We start from the raw sequence: 16,628 nt of genomic DNA, 5'->3' as shown, positions 1-16,628 counted from the left end.
CCTTTTTTTGTTTTTTTTTGGTACTGGGGATAGAACTCAGGACCTTGCGCTTTTGAGGCAGGTGCTGGAACCACTGAGCTAAATCCCTGGCCCTTCTTCTCCTTTTTTAAAAAGTCTATTTTAACAGATTTGTGGTACTAATTCATGGTGGTTTTAATTAGCATTTCACTAATGACTAATGATACTGAGCATCATTTCATGTACTGTTTACCATCTGTATTTTCTTTAGCAATGTATCTGTTCAAATAGTTTGCCTACTAAAGATATTTGGTTGGTTGGGTTTTTTTTATTGAGAATTGAGAATTCTTTGTGCATATTGGCTGAGAGTTCTGCATCAGATGTATGATTTGCAAATATTTTCTGTCAGTCTCTTCTTTTTTCCATTCTTTTAATAGTATTTGGAGATAAAAGGTTTAATTTTGACAAAGTCTGGTTTATTTACTTATTTTCTTACAGATTGTGCTTTTATTTTGTATCTTAAAATTTTCAATCTTGGATTTTTATGTTAAAAGTAAAATTTGTGAAAACAAAAAAGAACAAATTCTTCCTAGCAAAAGTAAATTATCTACTAAATATATTCTAGCTATATCTTCTAAAGTGAAATCAAATAAGATATTAGATAACTTATGCAGGAAGAGCTAAATTAGATTTATGAAAGAGGAGACAAAGACCTAATGATAACAATTTTTACAACACAGAACTAAAGATTTTTGGATCTTATACAATACCAGCCTGTAAACATGACATAACGCTTGGTGGGGGTTTCAAAAACCTATTCATTTGTTCACCCACTTATGTATTTTACATTTTTTTATTGAGCACCTACTATGAGCTAAGCACTATGCTTTACATGGGGTACATAGAAGAATACAGTGGTAGACAAAACTTTTGATAAATAAATCAATAGATCATCAAATAATTCAGTAAGAACTATGATTGACATATGTTCATAGTAAACCTTGCTTCTTCTTGCACATGCTACAAAAGTACTGGTTTCATCACACTTATCTCAGTTTGATGTTGGTTTGTGTGACTACTTGATTTAAAGTCTGTCTCTCTCATGGTTCAAGAGAAGAAATGCGATTTTGTTTTTATGATTACGCCTGGCACATAGCAGGGTCTGGATTAATAGCCATTGACGAGATAAAGTGCCTGCTATTGAAGTACAGGGGGAGGAGTTGCTAATTCTGTCCCTGGCAGTTTTGAAGATTTCATTAAAAAGGTGACATGTCATTATATTGTATACCTAAAATGTACCAATGATTAGAATGAATAATCGGTAATGCAAAATAGGAAGAAAAGGTCCAAAGGGGTAGGGGTCATGGGAGGGGCAGGGGAAAGGAAAGAAGGGAAAGGAAAAATGATGAGAAATAGAAAAAATGGAAATAAAGTCTTTGTAAATAGGGAAGGGTGGAGGGGGTGAAGGGAGGTCTAGGAATGGGGAAAAAATAAGAATCAAGATGCATCATGTGAAGGTACAATTCCCAATGAGAAATGTAATTGTGTTGTATACCTACAATGTACCAATAAAAGAATTTAAGAAAAACAACAACAACAACAAAAACAAATTTAGAGCAACCATAGTAAAGAACAGATTAATTTTAATGATATTTTAAATTGTCATACGAAGAGACAAAGACTGTAAAGGCAAAATGTCAAACGAAAGTATAATTGGGTTAAGCAGTTAATTCATAAAAATATATTCTGTTATTTTTCCAGTTTGGTAGCATCTCTTGTGAACTTTTTTTTTTTTGAGCCAGGGTCTCACTATGGAGCTCAGGCTGGCTTTGAACTTGCCTCAGCCTCCTGAGGGCCGGGATAACAGGTGTGCACCACCACTCCTGGCCCTAGTGAACTTCTATAAATTCGAAAGTTATTGTGGTTTCTTGGATTTTAAATAAATATTATTTTCCAATTTAAAAAAAAAAAAGGTGACTTTTGAAGGGAATCTTGAAGCAAAGGCAGGAACTTGCTAATGAGCGAAGGGGAGTGTTGAGGAAGGGAAGGGCAGCATTCCGGAGCTGTGCGGTCTGGGCCGAGGTAGGGAGGGGCATGGTCCGAAAGTTGCTGTGAGGAGAGATCGATAAAGCTCTGTTCAGAGGTGATGAAGGTCTCCCCACCCTGTGGCAACAGAGGTGTCAGGAAGGACAAGACCTGAAGACGGCTCCTGAACACAGAATTATAGTGATGGATAAGGTGTAAGGATAAAGTAGAAGGAGGACTTAACATTTTAGCTTTGCTGGCCTGAGGAGTACTGCTGGTAGGAAACAATTTTTAAGTCTTTCCCTGATATTATATGTGATTTACAAAATTCAGTAAATTATAAAGAAGAAACAAAAAGTATCCATTATCGCTCATACAAGGAATAATCACAGCTGACATTTCACATGCATATCTGTCTGTCCTCCAAAAATGCATTTTTAAAAAGAGAGCAAAAAAAGGGAGTAGGGATTCCATTTCTACCAGGAACTCGAGTCTCATGAGCTGCTTTAGTATCCTGAACTTCATTTTGAATCCAAACATCAAGTTTTCACAAAACAAACAAAAAAATTAGCCAGGCATGGTGGCAGATGGTTGTAATTACAGCACTCTGGGAGGCTGAGGCAGGAGGATAAAAAGTTTGAGTCCTGCCTGGGCATTTTAGACACTTAGGGAGACCCTGTCAAAAAAAAAAAAAGGAAGAGGGCTGAGGATGTAGCTCAGAAGAAGGCCCTGGGTTCAATCCCCAGTACAGCCAATAAATAGATACATAAATAAAAATAAATAAGCAAAGAAGTCAAGTTAGGTTCATAGCTGGAATTGGCAAAGACAATTTTTTCCCTGGTAAGGAAGCTAAATAACTGGCAGGATGACACTCTCCACCTCCCCCCATTAGTGACTGCTTCTAACCTGCAGAGGTAACCTGCCCAGATACTGAGGGATAAGGCCAGGTTCCATTTGATTAATTCATATTCAATTCAATGAGCTGAGCCCTGCAGAAAGACAAACACGGCAGCTATCTCCTCCTTGTTTGTCAAAAAGTCCTAAAGGAGCGCTAATTATTTTTGTCCACTTGAACCCTGAGTTTATGTAAGCTTGTGTACATAAATTAACTAAGAGAAAAGATTTCTGAGGTCCAGGAGCAGTTGATCAAAAATACCTTATCCTAGGCCCTTCCAAAAGAAAGGACTGGGGAAGAAGGTTTTAAAAATGAAAAGGTTTAGGATGCTTTCATATGAAAACACGATTATGGAGAATGGTAGCCGCATGGAGAGTCAGATGTCTGAAAATAGGCTCCAGGAATAAAGTTCAAGGAAGAGGAAGAGGGGAGTCACAGACGACCTGTGCAGTCCCTGGGGCAGGCCGCTCTTGCTGCAGGCAGGGTACTGGGCTGGGTACCCGGTGGGAGCGGGGTGGGCGGGATGGAGACCGGATGCGCGGGTCCCCACTCGCAGGCTGAACCTGCAGCCCTTCCTGGGGACCCTCCCCGGTCGCCCCAGGACCCCTTCTATGTCTGGCACTGCTCAGACGGGCAGGGATAGGGATGAGTTCCACTTCCTTTTTCAGGGTACAAACTGAAAAGTCCAGGAGCGTGAAACACGATTTACAAGAGAAAAACCAGCCTGGTCGCGCAGAGGGTAGGGGTAGGATTACTTGGGGAAACCGATTAGCAGGGTGTAGAATGATGCACTGGGCTTTCCCCACCAAAACCCAGAAGCAAATTTCCATTTCCAAACGAAGACCTACTTCCCCTCGTCTCTGACTTCCGCCCCGCAAACATTAAGTGGCTTTAGCTGGAGGTGGGTTTGGAGCTCGAGTTGATCTCCAGCTCCGGTCAGGGAGTGAGCTTGGCCCGGGCCGCTGCTTTCTGCCCCGGCTTCCGGGAAGCTGCTGCCGGACGGGACGAGACGGGCAGGGGTCGCGCACAGGAAGGAACCCGAAACCTGAGCAAACACTGCTCGCTCGGGACGTTCTCTGGGAACAGGCTGCCCGGGCTGGTCCCAAACACCCCCTTTTCCGCTCTTCCGGAGAGCGGCGCCCGGGCGCCCCACCAGTGCCGGGCCGGCGGTGGGTTTCCGCCAGCCGGAGTTCGCAGACTCACCCGGAGTTGGGGCGCGCGCGCCAGGCCAATGAGCGCGCCCCGCGGAGAGCTGGGCTCCGCCTGCGCGCGCTGATTGGGCCGGATCCCAGCAAGGCCGGCGGGCCGGTCAGGTCTGCGGGCCGCGTGGGGAGCCCGGCGCGAGGAGGCGTGGCGCGCGCGCCCCCCGCCGGCCCGCTCGCTCCCTCCCGCTCCGCCTCCTCCCGCTCCCTCCCTGAGCTCCAGGGCTCCGGCCGCGCGCTGGCGGGGCTCCGCATTGCACACTCTGGGGGCGCCGCAGTGTTCGTGGGATGGGGCAGCGGGCTGCCGCTGGCGGCCGGAATCCGCGCGCAGCCCGGGTGAGTAGAGGCGGGCTTCCCGGGAGACACAAAAGGAGACGAGGTGGAGGGTGGCAGCCCCGGCTGCTGAGGGGCCTGGGCCGGGCGAGGGAGCGAGCTGAGACGCTGGAGCCGGCGGGGCAGGGACAGCCCCCTCGGGGCGGGCGGAGCTGGGCCTCTGCACGCCGCTGGCGGGCTTTGCTCGGGACTGGATCGAGAACACTGCGAGCAGCCCGGGCGGGTCGGGTCGGGGGCGTGTGTGCGGGTGTTTTCTGCTGGGTGGGATGAAACGTCAGAAGCAGCCAAGTTCAACGCTGCAGGAAGCTTCTCCGGGGCGATTCAGCACCGCCCTGGGGCCAGGCGTGCGTCCGCGGGAACTCCAGCCGGAGGGAGAGTTCCTGGGCAGCTGAGTGGCAGCGCCCCACATGTTGCTGCGGGGGGCGGTGGCTCTGGCCGGGCTTCGCCCATCCGCAGCCGCTGCGGGAGGTGCGGTGAGCTGGGCTCCTCCCCGCCTCGGTGCGGTCGCGCTAGGCCCTTGGACCCCCGCCCCCCTACCAGGCGGGGACTGTCCACCTAAAGAATAGCGACTTCGCCGGGCTTGACTTGGCGACCGTTTTTCTCTCGGGTAACAGCAGTTCGGTTGATTCCTATTTGACGAAGCAGTCGATTTCAGCTGAAGCTCTCTGTGGGTCGATCTCACTCACTGTAACCCTCAAACACTGTCTCACTACTTCTGCCAACACCCCCTTCCCCACCAGTCTCATCTACCCCCAGTATAGATCCTACTCTGTCTTCACTGTGAGGTTCAAAACTTGATGTTTGGACGTGATTGTATCCGGAGTGGTCCCAGATAGTGGTAGTACCACAATCACTTGCCATCCTAGGGGACTCCAAATACTTGTTTTAATTCGGGGGTGCTGGGGGGGGAGGTGGAAACAAGTCTTTGATAGCCATTGTTGTTAAAACAGCATTGACCTCCCAGAGCACATGACAGAAAGAACGTTAAGCTTCTCCCTCTGGTAACCTACCCAAGGTGTGACCTCCAAAATTCAATTTTCTTTGTGGGAGGCAAGGGAGTTTGGATTCTCCAGAGGGACGCTTATTTCTTGTCAAATTGACTTGCAGTGACATACACTCTGTTCTGCTCTGCTCTGGCTAGCCATTGCAGATGCCATGATATTATTAGAGCAGTTCCCTTAAAGCCATTACATTTTCTTTCCAGTGAAAGGAACTCAAAGTAGCTGTTTAAAATTTCAGGTCTGCACCTTATTTCTTTAGGAGACACGAATGGCTACTGTGTATGTGCTCATGTGTACCAAGTTTGCAAAAGATATTTGTGCAATCATCCATGAAATGGCTTAATGCACATTTATGTTAAACCCATTTAAATGTAAAACATCGATCTGTTTTCAATTTTAGTTTCCACCTCAACCAAAGGCACTAGAGTGAAATTGGACTGAAAGAGGCTTCCTTGTTTAAATGGAGGTTTACAGTGCTGTAGTCCTGAAAGCATCCAGTAAGCTCTCTGAGCTTTCAGGAATACAAAGCCTGCTAGAAATTGGTTCCCTGGCTTAAAAAATATCAGAAATGCTTACAGACTAAAAACGGAGACACAGTTCATGGGGCTACCTTTTGAAGCTGTTGATAGTCTTTGTAAGATGAATGTCTATAGCACAAAAAGCACAAATGGGGTTGATTCTAGGCAAGCAATATCAAATAAAAAGCATACCATATACTGTATATTTTACATGGCACATTGAAATTTACTATTAAAGTAATATTTTTATCATCCCCACTGTACAGATGGAGCAACTGAGGCTCTTAGAGATTGATTTTTCCAGAGTAAATAGCAGAGTTCAAATTCACCTAGTTTCCAAATTCTCTCCTCCCTCTCTCCTTCCTCCATTTCTTAATTTCTTCATTCTGGGTTACAACTTTAGTGCTTGCCTATTTCTGTTTTCTGCACCTCTTTTTTTTTCCTGTTCAGCTTATACTTTCAGGGACCATTGTGTACTACTCCCAAAAGGTTTTGCTTTCTGCTAAATTTCATTGCAAAGGTGTATGTTGATAAAGATATAAGGAGAAATCTAATAATGATTTTAGGGAACCACCCTTTTCATTCTATTATTTTTTTACTAGTGTGTTGTTAAAGATACACGCAGTGAAAACCCCAGAGTTATGTCCACAAAGAAAGAGAGTGTTTCAGGAAAATCAAGTGATACAGTGGCAGGGACGTTTGAGAAATAAGTTTTCTACTTTATAAGCAGAAACTTCTCATTTGCTCTCTAAGCAATGAAGTCTTAAATGATTACTTCATTAATGTTATTTTTATTCTTAGTCACCACTTTTTTTTTTTTTTGGTACCCAGGATCAAACTTAAGACCTTGCGCTTTCAAGGCAGCCATGGTGCTGCTGAGCTAAATCCCCAGCCCCTATGTTATTTTTATATTTAATAGAATGGACAGAACAGATGACTTAACTAAACCAAGAACGATTCCAGGAAAAAAGCACCCATTTTTGAAAAGTCCAGAAATCTTCTGGTGAACGAGTGCAGCAGAAGACATTGAAATTATATTTCTACTTGCGTAGCTAGCAATAAGAAATGCATAGTCATCTGCCTATTTATTTATTAAAGGCCTATCATTTGCATATCCTTTCCTGGGAAGTTATTGCTCACAATATTTGTGACATTGGATCATATTTATTAAGATACATGAAATTAATTTTGTTTGCATAGGTCTTGGTTAGAGTGTGTGGGTTTGGGTTAAGTCTTGGCTTTGCGTACAGTGTGGGCCAGCAGCAAGTGACTGAACCTCTGTGTTCCAGTTTCCTTGTGTGTAACACATGAGTAGTGCACCTCCCTCATTCAGTTTTTCAGTTTGTCCATGTGGCAAATGTCTGATTTCTCAGTGTGTACCAGCTTTGCTCTAGATGGTGGCAGTTCATTGGCAAATTCAATGAAGTTCACAGGGTAGCACCTGAGATCTAATGATGTAATGCATTTAAAGTGGTTAGCATGGGACATGACACCTAGCAAGTGCCACATGATTGTTAGCTGTTAGTATGGTACATTCATTCAGAAAATGTTCACTGAATCCCCACCAGATACAACATAGATTGGAGCATATAATGAGAGTGATATACATTTTAATTCAATTCAATTCAGTGTTCTAAAGGGAGCGGGAACTCCAAAGAGAAATGTCAAATTCATAATCTTTCTCTAAAAAGGAATGTGATGCTGACACATTAGGGAAAAATACTTGAAAAAGTCAAATTGCTTAAAAGAAAGTGGGACTACAAATGTGATTTTAAAAAAAGAGAGAAAAGGTCCCGTGCTCGAGCTCTTTAAAACAAGTTCTTAGGGAAAGAATAAAGGAAAGAAAAAGAATACTTAGATAGGTGTAATAGAAGAAGAATCTTTGAAGGGTTGTGTTTTTAAGTTGAGCCTTTAAAAGGTTACAGATCCTGTGCACCCTAGACATGAGGTAGCCAAAAATGAACTGGAGGAAAAAATCCTCCCAATCGATTTCTTAATAATTAAAGACAAATACTGTGAAATGAGGATTGTGGAGCCCTTGGCTTTCATCATACAAAACATATGCTCAGAGATAATGAGAGATGAAACAGGGTGTAAATGAGTCCTTTGCTTCTGTTTTTGCTGAGTAATATTCTTGGATTCAGTCTCTCTCAAGCAGAGCACACACTGGGGAGGTAATAGATGGAGAAGTGGCAAGATACTTTAGACCTAATCAACACGGGAGATACAGATAAATCACCAGCACCGGAAGGCTTTCATCCAGGTGTTTTGAGGAAACTTGTGTGATAGTGACAGCAGTCTGCACCTTTGGTGGGAGACTAGCTAGCGTCCTAAGAGCTACTGCCAGGCAAAGGGTTTCAGGAAGGACCCTAGGCGCGTCAAACCTCCCCATCCATGTGGTTGATGGGGAGATCAGTATTCAAAGCAAACAGATTTTAGTAAATAGTGACTTGTTTTGGAGAAAAGAGGCATAATATATTTGAGTTAAAGGAGGAGAATACATCTGCTGTTAAAGTGTTACAGAAAATGTAATTTAAAAATCCTTCAAAAAGCCTAATCGAGAAACAAGTCCCAGTTCCCTCACTATTCACAATCTTTTGTTATGAATGGGAAGCTGGCCAAGAAACAAGAATCAAAAGTAGAGATCAATAGGTACTTCTGAGTAGACAAATAGGTTCTTCCAGGAAGTAATTTGGAGATGATCTTATTTAACACTTCTACACATGTTTACAGAAAATAGGCAGCTCTTATGGTAAGTAAAAACCAAGCTAGGGAAGGTGAACTGTGGGAATATCTTAAAAGACAACCTAAATGGGAAGAAAAATAATGGAAGATTAAAGTCAAAATGGAAGATTGAAGGTAAGTGTACTTGGAAAAAGCAATCCAAAGCACACTTACAGGAGATGGTTTTAAATTCTGTTCCCATCAGCACACAAAATAACTGGCTAGTATTTCTCCGTTCTCTTTAAAAAATTGTCCACCAAGTTAAAGTCAATGTCAAGAAAATAGTAAGATATAAAACTCTGTATTAATGTCGTACTATTTTTAAAAAATATATAGTTGAGTATGATTATATAAATCTATATCTGTTTATCAGCTTATATGGAGAAAAATATGTATCAAAGGATTGACAGTGCTTATCTCTGGGTATCTCAGAATTGCAAGTGATTTTTACTGTCATTTTTTTAACTTCAGTATTATTCAGAATTTTCTACAATGTTGATATAATTACTCCTACAAAAAAATGTTATGAAGAAAAAGATTTACTATTGTAACTGAAGACTTCATCAAACTTATTATAAAGAGAAGCTCATTTGACGATGATCTTTGTCTTTACAGCTTTCATGGCTAAAAATTTTATTGCCTCCCACGTCTGTCCCAATTTTTTCTCTAAAGGGCAGGATGCTGAAATGACTTTTTTGTGCTTGGTATAAGGGAAAGTATGGCTGGAGATGAACACCAAATGCTTGCATATATAGCAGGTCCTGGGAACTCCAAAGGGATTCCATTTTTGCCATCACTATTACTATATGAAGAACCAAGTTACAGAAGCATTGCTGATTCATTGCTAGAATGTAAGCCGTGTGAGGGCAGGGACCAAGCCTGTTTCTTTCCTTGCTAACAACACAATGCTTGCCTTGGTTCCTGGCACAGAGGAGTCTACCAGTCAGTCATGTTGGATGTTCTAAACTGCATGAAAGGACTGAAAGCTGTCATAGAATCACCGAAATTTGAAATAAGAAGAGTGCCTGAGGCCCATTTTATCCTTGTAGGTCCTGTGATTCAATCCTCTTAATTTAATTTTGTACCCTTAAGTCATCCTGACCTTCTCTGTTTGGTAGGGCTCCTGGGCCACAAATGTAGTTTGTCTGTCATCTAGGATTCTCTAGCTTATTTTTGACTTTTGTTCTGGTTCCTGTCACTACATCCACCTGTTATTTCACTTTGTTTCTGTGCTTGGGGACTGGTGATTTTTTTCTTCCCTTGACTCTAATTGTACCTCTCTAGCCATGGCTTGGGTTCACCACCTTTTTTCTTCACATGGACTCTAGTATATATGATCCCAGTTAGCACTGGCCCTGTGTGGTAAAACTAGAATTTTTGCATTGCATGTCTAAAACTATTAAATAGTATTAACTATTTCTTTCTTTCTTATTTTTTTTTGGTACCGGGGATCAAACTCAGGACCTTGCGCTGACAAGGCAGACGCGGCGCCTCTGAGCTAAATCCCTGGCCCAGCATTAAGTATTCTATGATCTGAATATGTGTCCCCTGGCCCCAAAATTCAGATTAAACAAATACCTAATGTGACAGCATTATGAGGTGGGGCTTTTTGAGCACAGCCCTGATAAATGGAATCCGTGCCCTCAAAGGGAGCTTCTTGCCCCTCTGTCAAGTGAGGATGAAGCAACAAAGTGTCACATACAAGGCATATGAGCCCTCACCAGATATCAAGTCTGCTGGCTCCTTTTCTTGAACTTTCCAACCTCTAGAACTGTAAAGAATAAATGTCTGTTTTTTAACAAAATATGCAGTCTAAGGTAATTTGTTATAGCAGCCTGAACAGATTAAAACAAATGTTAATGCTTGGTTCCCAGGAGGGATTTAGGAGTCCTTGTGTACCATTGTCTGACATCAACTTAATAAGGTGATATGGTCAAAATATTCAATAATATACCTGGTATTGTCAGAAAGAATCTTAGCAACAAGATATTCTATCTTGTTCTTGTCTGAAATTTGATGTGTATGTTAGAGTTTGCAACTTTTGTTGTCATTCTTCTAGGAAGACAGATATGAGGGAATCAGAGTACTCATCAAGTGAGTGCCCAGGATTGTTGACTGAAGACATGGGGAAATTAGCTGTTATCTGACGACAGTGTACAGAAAGGAACTGTAGCTTGGAAAAGAACTGTGGTTGATAGGACCTGATTACCTGCAGGAGGATCTTCCTATTTTCAGCTCATCAGAGGGCAACACTTCTGTAGGTCAACCCAAAGGATACTTAAATCTGAAGGCTGTAGGTCAGATGTTCCTCTTGAGAGCCCTGGAAACAGCTCACATCCCACTGCTCTAGGGCGAGGAGATGACATCTGTACTGGACTGGTGTGGAGCCCTATAGCTGAGAAGCCTCCTGCCCCCAGGAGCCAAGAAGTAATTCCCCTGTCTTCTGTTCTGCATTCCCACCTGCTCATCCTTACTTTCGTTTGCTGTAAGGACACAAAGTGAAATTTAAAATAGGTTAAAAAATATTTGGGTGTATGCATGAATAATTACCACATAATACGTTGTTAGGCAAAACCAATATTGGGTGTAAAATCTTTGATAGAATTTTTTAAAAGTCACAGATACAAGACTTCTTAAATCCAGGGTTATTCAGCTATTTTTTTGAAATCATGATTGCTACTTATCTAAACAAATATCTTTAAGTATTTCAAATGATTAAATAACAATGAGGTTAATGTGTTTGAGTAGTAGGATTTGGGGCAAGCATTTTCAACAATATATTCCTTATATTTTTGTGCCCTAAAAGCAAGAAAAATAAATACTGTATTATTCTCATCTTATTTTTTTCCCTTTTCAGTGCCAAATAGTATAAATTATCAAATTTACACATTATTTAAGTTTCCATTCAAGACGCCTGGAAATACTTGTTCTTCGGTACCATTAAAGCAATTTAGATAATGTATAAACTTATTTGCACCTATAATAACAGCATTCATTACCCTCCATATTTTGTTTGCATGGCTTTTCATCTACAGCCGTCTACCTGCTTGTGAGAGATTGTTTTAATTTTTCGTATCACATTGTCAGTGTGGAGATTATGGGTCTTGGCTCTCTTGTGTTGTAATTCTGGCCGCAGCAGTTGCTACCTGTGTGACCTGGGCAGGTTTAGTTTCCTGTAGCTTAACTGGCTGGCTGACCTGTTGCCAGCTGGTCACCTACAGTCTTGGCATCATTTGCCGACTATAAAATCAAGGAGCTACCCTAATTAAACTGTAAATTCCCAGGTGAGTAAGAACTAACATGTTTTCTGACATTTAAAACTAACCATCAGTGCTGATCTAATAAAATAGTTTTGATTAACCAAAAGTATAGCATAATTTGGATATATAGACCAAACTAAGTTAAATATACATCCTGCTTGGCTTCTAAGAGCAGATCAATAATAAATAATTCTAAAAGATTTAGCACATCCCCTCAGAATTTGTTCTTTTCTCACTATATGGAGTTTCACTGTTCTTTGACTTGATTATTCATGCGGAATAAATTTAATTTCTTAGAGTTTTTCAATGTTGGCGATGAAAAAAATCCACTTTCAAGTATTCTAAAAATATTGCCACTTTAAAATACTGACTTTAGTAGAAGTAATATTCTGCATTTATGTAGTAGTTTTCCATAGAAGATCAAAGGAATGGTATTAGAAATACATGGTTTTTCTTTTATGTATAACTTCATAGAAAATTTTTCTTTTATCAAATTCTTTTCATGTAGATTCCCAGTCACTCAACTGAGTGAATTCACAGAAACTTTTGCAGCAGTTCTGTCTCATCCTCCATCAGATGTATCAGGTCAGGAATGTTCTTCCAGCCTTTATTTCTCATTTGCCAAGCCTTTTATCCTTCAGGGCCTAGCTCATTGCAGCCTCCCCACAGGAACCTCTTCCCCCGATTCCTCCATCAGTCTATACTTCTCAAAGTGTGGAGGCACTTTCTATTTCAGGGAAGAAGATAATCATTCCCCTTCCCACTATCCTGATTTAATTATTCATGTGTAATTTCTTTGCTGCTGCCTTTTTCTATAGGTCACATAGTCGCTGTTGAGTTATGCATATAGACTATGTTGAATGACTTTGGTCCTTGTCTTAACAGAATAAAATAGAGGGCAATATAGCAAACTTTCTGTACATAGATACAATTGTACATTGTCCTTCTGTGCTATTGAAAAACCATTTCATCAGCCATTTCCTATAAAGCCCATGTTTGTAGAAGGGAATCATGCACATTTGGCTGGTGCTTTTTAAGCAGGGTATCAGACAAGGCTAGATCTGTTCAGTCTCTATTGCTTAGTGTTATTCTGTTCATTGCTACATTGGAATGACAAACAGGTAACTTGAAATATTGTTTTAAGGGATACCAGGTGAGATATGGCTGGATCAGCTTCAGTTTCAACCAATTCTGAGAAACAACGTTCAACTTATCATATTGCCCAGTGATTTCCTTTCCTTTTAGGGGAGGAGATGGGCCAACCAATTAAGTACAAGCCAACATGGCACAAAGATGTTGTCCCATTAATACTGTTCAGAGGCTTAACTTTCTAAATGAGGGGCAATGCATCTCATAGACTGAATAGAATTTTAAAGAAATGTGTTGTCTGTCATGGTACTTTTTCTCAGGTGTGGAACTATGTAGAAGAGACTTTTGCTAGAAGGGCAGTTTTCAGCTAGGCCATTCACATTCAAGGGATGCAGAGTGCTATAGGGCCTACAAGACATTGCAGGAATGCAGCAGACTCATTTTGTACAGCTCCTGGGCAGTTCTGACACTGCATGTGGATTTCACATCTCTTCTAGAGAAAGTGTACTGAATAAGATTGAACACCAAAAATGGAAAGAGAAAGAGTAAAGAGAAGGAGCTGAAGGACTTAGAATAGGGAAAGTATCACCTACTTTATATCTGATTTAAAATAAATCCTATCTGATCCTATCTGGTTCTAGTCCTATCAAAGGGATCCCTAAAAATAAAAAGAAATACATTTAAGGAGAACCACAAATCTCCATCTACCTTAAGTCCCTACCATTATAGCTACTTCTTTGGCAGGACATTGTCTCACTCTGGAATCTAGAAGATTCGTGTTAAAGGTTTCCCTGAGAGAAGGGCATGCACAATAATGAAGGAAGCGAGGCTAGGTGCCTTGAAATTCTGGCAGGTAAGTCGAAGTTGAAGGAAGATGAGTGTAAGTAAAAGGACTGAGATGTGAACACAGAGGAGGTTACTTCTTCCTGATGAGATGTGGGTGGAAAGGAAAGATGTTGGGCTCTTTCTTTCCCACTTTTATCTAAACTCTCATCAGGCTATTTGCTCCTTGTCACCAGCAGTTGTAGAACTTTGGTTAATCCAATTCACACCTTTGAACTTCGGTTTCCTCCAGTGTAAAATGTTAAACATCGGCACTTACTGAACACTGAACAGGATCTGAGAGGAGAGACATTGTTTTTTGAGATGTTGCAGGAAAGAAAACATGCATGATGGTCAAAGACAAGTGTGCTTGGGAAGCCAAGGGTCAAATATGCTTTTGTATTTTAAATTGCAGGACTTTTCAGAACTTGTAGTAAACTGAATGTCTACTCAAAGTATCAGATAGGAGGCATATGGGCCTGGGATTCAGCCCAGTGGGACTGCGCCTGGCTTGGAGGTACAAGGTCCTGAGATTGATCCCTGATACCAAAAAAAAAAAAAGAAAGAAAAGAAAAGACAAAAAGAAAGGAATATACTATTCAATGAACCTGAAACTTACCTGCTAATTATGAGGGCTCATCTTGAGGATCAGCATTTTGTACAATAGAAAATATAGGCTAAGCCATATTTTGATGCTTGAGGCTTTGTGCTTTTAAATTCTGTGAATCTCCATCTAGTTTGTCTCTTTTCCTGTTTCTTTTATAGCTAGCTCCTTTGCCTCTTACCTGCAGGAGTTTGTGTTGCATGTAAACCTTTTATCAAAAATGTGCTATTAGAAAATATCATCTGCTTTAAGAAAAATACACAGTGAAAATGCAAACTTGCAAGCTGCAAATTTTCCCTTTATTTTTATACTTCACATTACATCAAATCACAGGCAATGAAAATACAAAGAATGAATTTCCCAAGTGCATGCACACACATGCACACACACGCACACAGATATCCTAACAAAAATATTGAAACATTTATATTAATAGAGTGGATAATATTTCAGAAAAGAACAATTTATAAAACACCCTGATTTTATTCTGACAGACACATTTCTGGGCAAAGCAGTGTGAATAATTATAGAGCTATGATGAAAAGATAGATGCTGAATATCGACAGAGTATGTACCCTTCTTCTTTGGTCCTCAGGGTTACAGGTGTTTTCACCCCTCTGCATACTAACATCACTTTCGTACCTTCCCTTTGTCCTGTGCCAGATCTACCCTTGCCTTGATGAGGAGCAAGTAGAAGCTGGAGAGTTTTGCAGGTATAAGTGGGAGAGTAGAGGTAGGTGTGATGTCCAGGGCGAGTCACGATGATGTCTAGATTGCACCTCCACCTTCTAAAAGAGCTCCCCTTCCAGGAGGTATTGGGAGAGGCTGCAGAAAGGGTAGTCATCTGTGATCCCTTGGGCAGAAAGAGAGTAAAGATTCACACTTTTTCCCCCCATATTTCATCCTTGCACTTTTTGCATTCTCTGGAATTAGAGTAATCTAAATCTACAGATGATCTAGAGCCAGCATATGACAGTAGGCTATGAGTTTGGATTTCTTAATATGTTTGTGAAAAATGATTTGTCAGGTAATGTTAGAATGCAAAAGCTAAAATCAAAATCATTTTCCCTTTGCATTTAAATTTACATGTTGCACTGTTTCAAATATTTGGTTGTCTATTTTCTGCCCTCTTAAAATTTTTTAAAGAATCTTTGTTGAGCCAGGTATGGTGGCTCAGACTTATAATCCCAGCACTCATGAGGCTAGGTAGGAGGATTGCCATGAGTTCAAGGCCAGCCTGGGCTACATAGTGACACTCTGTCTCAAAAAAACAAACAAAAAAGAATCTTTGTTGAATTTTGTGTAACTTAAAATGAAACATTAATATTCTACTTGGTTTTTCTCTAATTGTTTAAAAAATTAAAAATAGATCATAAGATCCTGCTATCCCACTTTACTATTTAAATCCCAAAGAAATTTAAGTCAGCATGTCAAGGAGATACCTGCATGCCTGTGTTTATTGTAGCACTATTCAATTAGCTAAGACATAGAATCATCTTATGTGCCTTCCAAGAAATGAAAGAACAAAGAAAATGTGGATATATATGTGTGTGTACATATAAAGAAAAAATGAAATCCTGTCCTTTTCAGTGAAATGGATGGAACTGGAAGATATTGTGAAAAGTAAGTGAAATAAGCCAGACACAGAAAGCCACATATTCTTTCTCATATTAGAAGCTTTAAAAAGTTGACCTGAAAGTAGAACAGCAGGTATTTCTAGAGATTGGAAAGTGTATGCTTGAGTATGTATGTGTGTGTGTGGCAGGGTGGGGGTGGTAGAAAACGGTAGTTGGATTTGATCAGTGCATATATGCATGTATGGAAATATCACACTAAATGCCATTCATACAAACAATGCTTGTTAGCAAAAAATCCAAAACAATAAAAAGTTCTGTGACATAAAACTAAGTAAATGCAGTTCCAAATTGGAATTGTATCCACTTAACTATATATATGAAGCTCCAAATTGCATTTTCAAAATTGATAAATAAGTGATAAGTATGTTTTATCCAAGTGATAAAGATGTCATATGATATTGGCTTGCTTCTGAGCTTTCATGGTTCCCATGGTTCATTGACTTGTCTTGGAGAAGACCCCACACTACACTGTGCACCAGTTTGTGAATTCAGCTCTCCCATTTTTAGAAGCCACTTTTTCCATCCCCTTTAATATATAAACGATGTCTTAGTTCATCACT

The 16,628-nt window shown here is 40.8% G+C and overlaps 1 protein-coding gene across 3 annotated transcripts in view; it reads left to right on the top strand.

The window, feature by feature from the left end:
* Positions 1 to 4,197: 4,197 nt before the first annotated feature.
* Lypd6 (LY6/PLAUR domain containing 6) overlaps positions 4,198 to 16,628 on the top strand; it is a 142,780-nt gene continuing 130,349 nt past the window's right edge. For 2 of the 3 annotated variants that reach the window (XM_087210056.1, XM_087210058.1), the window contains exon 1: positions 4,284 to 4,416. The gene's annotated coding sequence lies outside the window, so the exon portion shown is untranslated. Of the gene's footprint in view, positions 4,417 to 16,628 lie in introns of all 3 variants that reach the window. The other variant, XM_004870000.4, reaches the window with a different exon arrangement.

Source organism: Heterocephalus glaber, unplaced genomic scaffold (assembly GCF_053883595.1).
Source record: "Heterocephalus glaber isolate CG9 unplaced genomic scaffold, H.glaber_assembly_v1.0 deba00001097, whole genome shotgun sequence".
Classification (NCBI taxonomy): domain Eukaryota; kingdom Metazoa; phylum Chordata; class Mammalia; order Rodentia; family Bathyergidae; genus Heterocephalus; species Heterocephalus glaber.
The sequence above is the reverse complement of the archived record's forward strand: the minus strand, read 5'-3'. Positions and strand labels throughout refer to the sequence as shown.